This window comes from Homalodisca vitripennis, unplaced genomic scaffold (assembly GCF_021130785.1).
Source record: "Homalodisca vitripennis isolate AUS2020 unplaced genomic scaffold, UT_GWSS_2.1 ScUCBcl_477;HRSCAF=2563, whole genome shotgun sequence".
NCBI classification, from domain to species: domain Eukaryota; kingdom Metazoa; phylum Arthropoda; class Insecta; order Hemiptera; family Cicadellidae; genus Homalodisca; species Homalodisca vitripennis.
The window spans coordinates 4,549-13,796 of NW_025776599.1; the positions used below are offsets into that span (position 1 = coordinate 4,549).

General features: G+C 33.7%; 1 pseudogene; it reads right to left on the reverse strand.

The window, feature by feature from the left end:
* Positions 1-443: 443 nt before the first annotated feature.
* Positions 444-7,900, reverse strand: LOC124370760 (annotated as a pseudogene).
* Between the last annotated feature and the right edge of the window lie 1,348 nt (positions 7,901-9,248).

The following is a 9,248-nucleotide window of genomic DNA, read 5'->3' on the forward strand; positions in this document are numbered from 1 at the left end:
TGGGTTTTTAGTAAGTTTAATTTTCTAAATACTTTTGTTTAGTTTCCAAATTTAAAATAATAATTAAACCGTTCACAAAAAGAAATTTATTGATCAAAATGTATAGAATCATGCAAAATTCTGAGATCAATCTTATGAAAACCATTATGTGGTTAAATTAGATACCCTTTAATGTTGAGAACAAAATCAATATATCAAAACTGATCAAATGGTTAGAAAGTTATCAGCCATCCTTTGATGGTTTAAAAGGATTTGATCCGTCAGTTCATAAAGTGAAATTTAAATGTGGGTGTACATTTAATTTTTTTCATTTTGGATTACCGTGTGATAAAATAATATCAACAAGTACAAGGAACAATTTAAAATGAGGTAATAGAACATAAAAATAACAATATAATAGAGTGCCATGAAAAATTCATAAGTATTGAACTCTTAGTTCTTACTTTCTTGGCTAAGTCTGATGGACCATCGTAGCTGATGAATTGGGCATCCTTCCATGCGTAACTGCCATTGACTTCATCAATTCCTGAACTGTAACCACTTTTCATCAGCAAGCAAATCTGCAAATTAGAGAAAAAAGAATGTAAAATACCAAAATGTAGTCAAATCTTATGGGTAATAAGTAGTAGTTTAAACGTTGATTATATCCTCACATATATGGCTAATTGAGCTAGCTGACTGCACTCGTTCCAATGGAAAATGTCCATAAAATGTTGAAGACAAAATATGAGATACCCTGATGAGACAATGAGAACACCTCTTCATCTAGATTACACTGGATGGCTTCTGTGTAAACCAGACAGACCTCTTTTTTAGTCTTAGTTGTCTCTTATATCAAAATTAAACGCAAAGAGTTAGTGTTAAATATCTTCGTCCCTCAAACTTATTTTAGATCTCTTAAGACAGGACATGGACTTCAGATTCCAGAATTTCAAGTCTGTGACAAATTTCTGTTGTACAAAATAAAAAATGCAATATGATAAATAATGATTAAAAAAAATGAACAACAATTAATAAATTTCAACATCTTTGTGTTTGATTGAATGTTTTATATTTCAATCTCAGATTTATATTTATATTTAACACTATGATCAATTGTGTTATTCAATCTTGTTTATCAATAAGTCATGTGGTCAAGGCATGTGACATTTATAAATTGAGTGCTTTGCACTAATTTTTTTATATTATGATAGTGAAAAGAATACTTGTGGAATATTTTATTGGCTGAGTGTTAGCAAAGCCTATCACTCAAGGGACTAGAAAATTTCATTTCCGTCTGTCTGCACGATATCTTGAGAACAAAATTACGAATTAAAGTTAAAATGAAGCTGTATGGAGTTTGAGTTCTTTATAAAGCAACATCGAGTTCTGTCTTTGGTCCATGTAATTTCTTGGGATTTGGCTTGAGCGTTAAAGGAACATTTTTACATTGGTATCATGGGTAAACCATGATTGGCAACGAAAAAAATTGCACACTAAATTGCGTAACTATAGACAGCTGTTAAACTTAGCTTGAAATTTTTACATGCAACCTCAGTGATGCATGTTATGGGACAAGTGGGCTAGCATACTCCTACTCTGTAATTGATTCATGGGACTACGTACAGGTTATAAAACTCACCTCATATAATAAGCCAGTAAGCCACTTTCCCTTGTGTAAGTGCCAGGCATGCCTGGTCCAAGAGACTGGTACACCAAACTGTGGTCGGCCAGGGTTGGTCATGGTATATGTCCGCCCATGAAAAGGTATCCCCAACACGATTTTGTTAGATGGACACTTCAATTCATTAAGGTAGTACATTATACTGTCCCCCTAATAAACAAGGAAGATATACAATCCTAAACCACATCCTTAACACATTCCTTTAGAGAAAATATATAAATAGCTTTTGGTAAAACCTAAGAAGAAAATAAATTATGGTTTTACATACTGCTTGTTATATTTGATACCAGGAAATAATTTTTCAGCATTAGTTAATAGAGGAATTGACATACTATATTCAAGGGTACGCTGAGGTACTCTGAACACCAGAGGGTGGCAGTGTATCCTGTTCACTATGCAAAAAAAGGAACACAATAGCTTGTTTTATGAAGAGCTATATTTTTTTCATAAATCAGTTTTATTATTTTCAAGCGGCTAGATGGTCTCTGGCATACTCTGATCTTGGGTTACAATCTAAAATGATATGCCCCTGTACCCACAGTAAACATGTTAACAGTATATATGTTAAAACTAATTAAGCACATATATCATGTATATCTCTTAACCCCTTAACTGCCACGCCCACGTTAACACAAGCGATTCCACTTTTGTGTGCAACTACCAATGCCTGTGTTAACACGTTAAAACAGCTGCTTCGCTACATCAACATCTGACAGCTGTACAATAATTACACATTGGCCTCAAGTAGTATTTATTTGAACTACTACAAATCCATAGTAGTGCTATTTAATTGCTACTAAACTCTGACAGTAAACTAAGGAATTATTCACATACGTTCCTGGTACATTAAAAACAGAACGTTATTGTTTTTTTAGTTTTTGAAGTTGCTGTTGCAAGTTTTCGTTACTTTCTATTTAAGATTGTGGTTTCAGATCGGTATGGCTGGAATGAGTTTTAATAACGTTAAGGACGTTTTTATCAATTTTAGATTTGTCTGAATGCGTTGTGAGTTAAACATTTAGCAGTTTTAAACTTTACTGAGAAGGAGGGAGATCAGAATGTGGACTTAATTTATTAACGAGGACCTGTTGTGATGATTCAAGAAATTCTTATGGCAATTTAGTAAATAAAGATTATTGCTAAAATTGATCGTGGTGGGTGAGAAACATGCTACATTACACTGTCTGCAGAACTGCTCTGAGCACGGCCAATAAACCAGTAGTAGTAGCCTGTATAACAACATTGTTGAAAAAACTCGGCACTTAAAGGGTTTTAAATTATAATAACTAGCTTTTCAGACCTGATTCTGAAATATTTCATTTCAGTAATGGATAGGCTATAAGTGACCATTATTTTAAAAGATGATAGGAATTTTAGACTTTGTCATCATTATATATATATATATATAATACTATATATACTATATACAGGGGTGCTGAAAAGTCCCGGGAACGGTCTAATAACTTTTGAACTAATTACAATATAAGAACCAAAATTTACATCAAGCTTTTGCTCATATAAAACTATTATTTTATGTATTTCACCATGATATCCTGCTTATGGGGGAACGTCCCGCTAGGGGTTGGTGAAAATTCTTAAATAGAAGCATAGGTCGAGGTCAGTACATCAAATTAAAGCTCTTTTAATTAGAAAACATTTTGGCGAAAATCTGATGTAAAAACAGTTTGACGCATTACAAAATGGCGCACACTCAAAGATTATAAAATACAGAATTTTTCAAATGCAAACATTCTGGTTGTTAGAGAAAACTGAGACGCTGATATTGCTAGAGATTGTAGAACGCTGATATCTACAATCGATTGGGATTATTGTCAGCCAAACTGAAGGCAAAAAACTCACTTTGAACATTTGTTTTAAACTGTTTTGGTAAGTGATTTGAAGTAAAAGAAGTAAAATAAAAGATTAAGTGTCTCAGTTTTCTCTAACAACCAGAATGTTTGCATTTGAAAAATTCTGTATTTTATAATCTTTGAGATGTGCGCCATTTTGTAATGCATCAACTGTTTTTACATCAGATTTTCGCCAGAAAATGTTTCTAATTAAAAGACCTTTAATTTGATGTACGACTCGACCTATGCTTCTATTTAAGAATTTTCACCAAACCCCTAGCGGGACGTCCCCCATAAGCAAGATATCATGGTGAAATACATAAAATAATAGTTTTATATGAGCAAAAAGCTTGATGTAAATTTTGGTTCTTATATTGTAATTAGTTCAAAAGTTATTAGACCGTCCCGGGACTTTTCAGCACCCCTGTTATATATATATATATATATATATATATATATATATTATATATATATAATAAAAATAAAACACTAGTTTTGAAAATTGGGATTTTCCTCTTCAGGTATAAAACATCCTTAAGATATAAGGTTCAATATACACCAAAACATTAAAATCTAAGATGTGTGGCGATGAATTCACCAATGTCTAAACTATCATGTAAGTCCAGGACTGGTGAGAATGAACTCATGTATCATACACTTAGTAATGAATAAAATCAAACACAGAATCAAGAACACTACATAAAATTTGCAACATGTACAAGGGAAAGTAGAAGGACTGTATCAGACTGATTTTAAGATCCCAAACTATATGTTCTCTCGGTTCAATTGCTGCCGACTACAACTGAAATCAATGAAGCATTTTTGTTTGGGTAAATGTTTGTAACTACCTCAGTTTTGTAGTAATTCAAAGGCATATTACTGATTGCACCTTACTCTTCAACAAAATCACTGGCTGATGGCAGAACCAAAATCACCTGCCACTACTTCTATAGGTAGAGAAAACATCACCAGCATAAAGTTGATGTCACAGTTTAGAATATATACCATGTCAAAATAAATAACAAGAAAATTATAAGTACTAATTAAAGGTCTGTTGTATTACATTACACAACAAAATTACAAAACAGTATCTCGCCTCTTTGTTCTTCCATTGGCAACATGTCTGAGTCCCTTTAGAAGTCCTTTCGGTTCTAACCCGTTAGTGTGCGAAAGACAGATGGAATCCCTTGAAACATGTAACCAACCCCGATGCCATTGACAGCAATGCCCCTACTCATGGACATCGGTCGACCCCCCTGGAAGGCTTGAGAAATCCGAGCTAGATGTTCTGCCCCCTGTATCTGGTATGAAGCAAGAAAAACGTTGATGAGTTGGCATAATTCCCTATCACCTTCTTATTGTTATTATTGACCCCTCCTTTGCATCTGCATCTACATATTTTACTCTGTAACTCATTTTATTGTTAACTTGGTAACATTATATAAATCCTTCAGAGCCCGGATGTAATTTTTTTTAATTCTAATAATTAATTTTCTCTTTTCCTGACAGTTTTTCATAGTTCCGAGCCAGATTTGTTCGTTTTTTATTTTTAGTCTCTAAACGATACAGTTGTTGAATATCTTAAGAATGACAACTACAACAGATATTTGTCTAGAAATGGAGAGTCAGGTGCCCCTTTTGGATCACTCTGTTTCCAGATTTATATAAATAAATGTAAATAAAACTTCATCTAAACAATGACATGAGTACAGCAACAACAATATCCTCAACTATACCTTGAACAATATGCTAATGAACAATATTCCACAAATTGAGCAAATTTTTAAGTTCTTCACTGTAGATGGAACATAGCAAACCAATACTGGAAGAATGCTAATATTTGAACAATGAATATCTCCTATTCAGTTATCAAATCCAGTCAGAATCTCCTGAGGCATAATTTTCCTTGGTTTAATTTTAGTCATGAACTGAATCTTTCCTTTTCCATTGATATTGAGTCCCAACAACTACATATCACCATTAAGGATGTGTTTTATCCTTTAAGTTGTTGCTACTTAGACTGGTTTTTTACCTGAAGGTTTCTCTAATTCCTAATCAGAATTCAACTGGCGTTTTAACGGGATCGACTTGAATTTCAGCATTTCCATCAATTCCACCAAAATTGCTGTGGGACTTCTAGAGTAAAAGCTCGATTTCTAGCAATATCTCTCTGTGAACTGAATTGGGGACTTGACAAAATTAGAAAAAAAAACAGCAGGGAGAACAAGACAGACTGTTTAAGCTCACTAACCAAGATGTTTAGGCTAGTATTTTCTTTGGTGACTCATTCCACGGATTGCAAACTACTTATCAAAGTATTAACAGATTCTTGTAATATCTTTTCATTACGATCTCCGGAGCAACCAAAAGAAGCTCAGATAAAGGACTGAGTTCATTGGGTCAATATTTGGAAGAGAGTGACTTACTGGATGCATTTGTTGAAGGATATTAATAGTAGCTTCAGAATTGACAGAAAGATAGACTGAATATATCTTCATTTATAGATTTTAATACTCATGTCTAAACATTAATTTTTAAAAGCACTCATATACAACATCATTTGATACAATTAGGATGCACCTGTTATTTGTAGGATCAAGATCTTTTATTGATCTTGCCTTTACACTCAGCACACATGACCATGCATGTTAGGCTAAAAGGTTGAACTACACTAAAAATAAAATAACAAACAACAGAATTAACAAATAATCTTTTTAGTCAATACATACACATGTGAGAATTGTCAATTATAAGCTAACATTAAATTACTAAAGTTGTCTGTGGCCAGATCCAAGACAAAAGTATCACTTCTTAGACCACTTAACCAAAGAACAGAAAATAACATAATCACCCAAATGAGTGGCTACTAGCATAAACACAGCTATAAACTAGACTGAACCATGAGGGAGTAAAGAATGCAGTCTGGGACAGAGAAAGCCAAAAGAAACCCATCATTAAAAAAAGTAACTAAAATCTCCGAACTGGAACCACCAGAAGTTAAAACAACTGGGTGTTAAGATCAAGAAGGAGATTCAAATGATACAGTTCTATTCTAGAAACAAAGTCAAAGAGAAGCATGTCCTGATTCACACCATATGCTTAAGCTTGTACATAAAAACTAAGTACCAGTAACAATAATTTCAATCATCTTTGTGTCAATCATAAAGAAGTTTGACATTTCAAACTAAATTATATCCATGAAAACTAAGTCTCTACAAGTGACATTTGCTTACTAAGCCGATGCATGATAATCAAGTGTCAACGATTGGCATCACCCATTTAACGTTGCACTCATACATATAAATAATTTATATCAGTTGCTTAAGACTGCACAATAAACCCAGTATCTAAAATTAACAATGGCCATTTAAACCTTTGTACAAGAAAGGTGCCCTACAATTGACATCTATTATGCATTCATTAAAATCACAATTAAAATAAAAAATAAAGTCTTCTTTTACTAATTAACTAAACAGAGAACACAATTAAATCATGGACTCAAAACTGCTCTCAATGATTATAGACACATTTCATAATTTATTCTTTAACCATTACTCACCACTCCTGTAGAAGAACCATATGGTGCGTTGGCTCCTGTCACACCGTCAGCGTAACTGTGGTAATCATAGGTCATCACATTTACCCAGTCGACTAACTGACATAGTTCTGTCATGTGATAACCTGTGGATACAAAAAACACCTGTAGAAAGATCATTGGACCGAGTGACAAGCCCTAAGGTTGTCTATTATTTATAACTTCTAAATTTAGTCAATGGTCAATATATAACCTTTATTAGGAAATAAATTAAAATATTAAATAGGGCTATGAGAATGATATACAATCATCCTATCTAAATAAAGATATAATTACAACAATTCTTACATTCTTTGATGTTTAATTTTTCCCGCAGCAGCAGCAACTGTAAGCAAATATTTGTTTCCAAGTGCTCTTCTCAGGCTAGACATTAGCTTGTTGAAACTTTTTGAATCGGTAGTCCGACTTGCTAATCTGTTACCCTATTAATAATACAAAAATAAATGTCTTTTTGTCTAGGTTAATTTTAAGCTAAGCTATCTTTAACTCCATTACAGAAGTTTGAATGGAAAAAATGTGATTGTGTACCTGAGGACATCCAGGGTACTCGTAATCCATATCAAGACCATCAAAGTTGTACTTTTTGAGGAACTTGACAACTGAAGTAATAAAGTTTGAATGTGCATGCACATTGCGGATAAGTCTTCTCCACTTTTCGTCCTCAGAGCTAACCCATCCTCCGATAGATAACAGGATTTTCAGTCCTTTCTTTTTTAATGCTGTCACTGATGCATAGAATCCTGTAAATGTACATGATGATAAAGTAAGAAGAATGGTGGAATATCGAACCATGGTGTAAACTAGCATTGCTATAATGTCAACAAAAATTAAGTGATACAAGTTACTCACCTTTTTGTAAAGTCAGCGTTACTGTCAAATGGAACAATTGTTAGAGTTGCATCATCCAAGGTTGCAAAAGCGTACAAGATGTGAGTACAGAGAGATGGGTCGATATTCGCTGGTGAAAAGTTTGCATGGCCAGTTCGATAACCAGCCCAGTTTTGTAAAGTAACACATTACTGCTTTTTTCCTCATTACCCGCTGGAATCAAGAACAACTAATAACGTTTACTTTCCTGGGTATTACTATCCCTATAAGATAGCCTAGTATTGTGTAAAAAGAATTATAAATATATAGGCCCACTATCAATAACTGCTTTCATCCTCATCTGATCAGATTTATGTCATTGTAGCTCGTGACGAGTTTGAGTGTCTAAATTGCTCAAGAACTTTCACAACTAAGATAGACCTCAGTATTCGTCATCGAAGAAAGTATCCATACATCAATTCATTGATATTCAAGGGTAGAACCTTGGCTCAGTGCCCTCTGTAAGTAAAAAGATTCACCTAGTTTTGTTTTGATACTGACTATGCTGATAATATAACAGTGTATAGTCAGAGGTAAGGGCAGGTTAGGCAGTAGTTGCTATCCAAGCTATTGGCAGGTTTTGTATAAAATTATTTACGTATTTTGTACTATAAAGTTATTAGAAGACTGAATTAAAATATCAATTCACAGCATTTAAAAAGGCAAAATGCATCTTTTAAATCCCAGCAACATTTGAAAGTTTCATGTTTCTTTCTTCTTTGTCGCAGTCTTTTGCTTATAATAGTAATGTGGGGGATCGAGATTGTTGACTGTTCCGTTCTTACTTCAGTTAGATAGTTGCTGTGAATACCAACAGCAATATGTTCATAATGGCTTTTACTGTACCACAGTATGGCTTTATGAATTTTATTTTAACCTTCCTGGCCCCAGTTTGATGCTTAAGATGTATAAATCATCAACTCCCGGTTGTTTAAGTGGTTTAAGAAGAGGATCGCTTAGACTTGGAATGCCTTTACTTGTAATGAATGGTAGAGAACAATATACCTAATAAGTTCCTACCGGACGAGTGGTAAGCCACAGCACTTCAAAGTTCAATAATGGTTAGATATCACTGCTTCAACAATATGAACAGAGTCTGCTTCTTTTGCAATCTCAGATCGGGATTATACTTATGTACACACTATAATGTTATATATAGTTATGTTACATGTAGTTACATTTGGCTATGCCAGTTGCCATGCATCTGAGACACTCGGCCAGAGAGACTCAGTCTGGTGCACTAAGTCTCAGAATTCCAATACACAAAACCAAA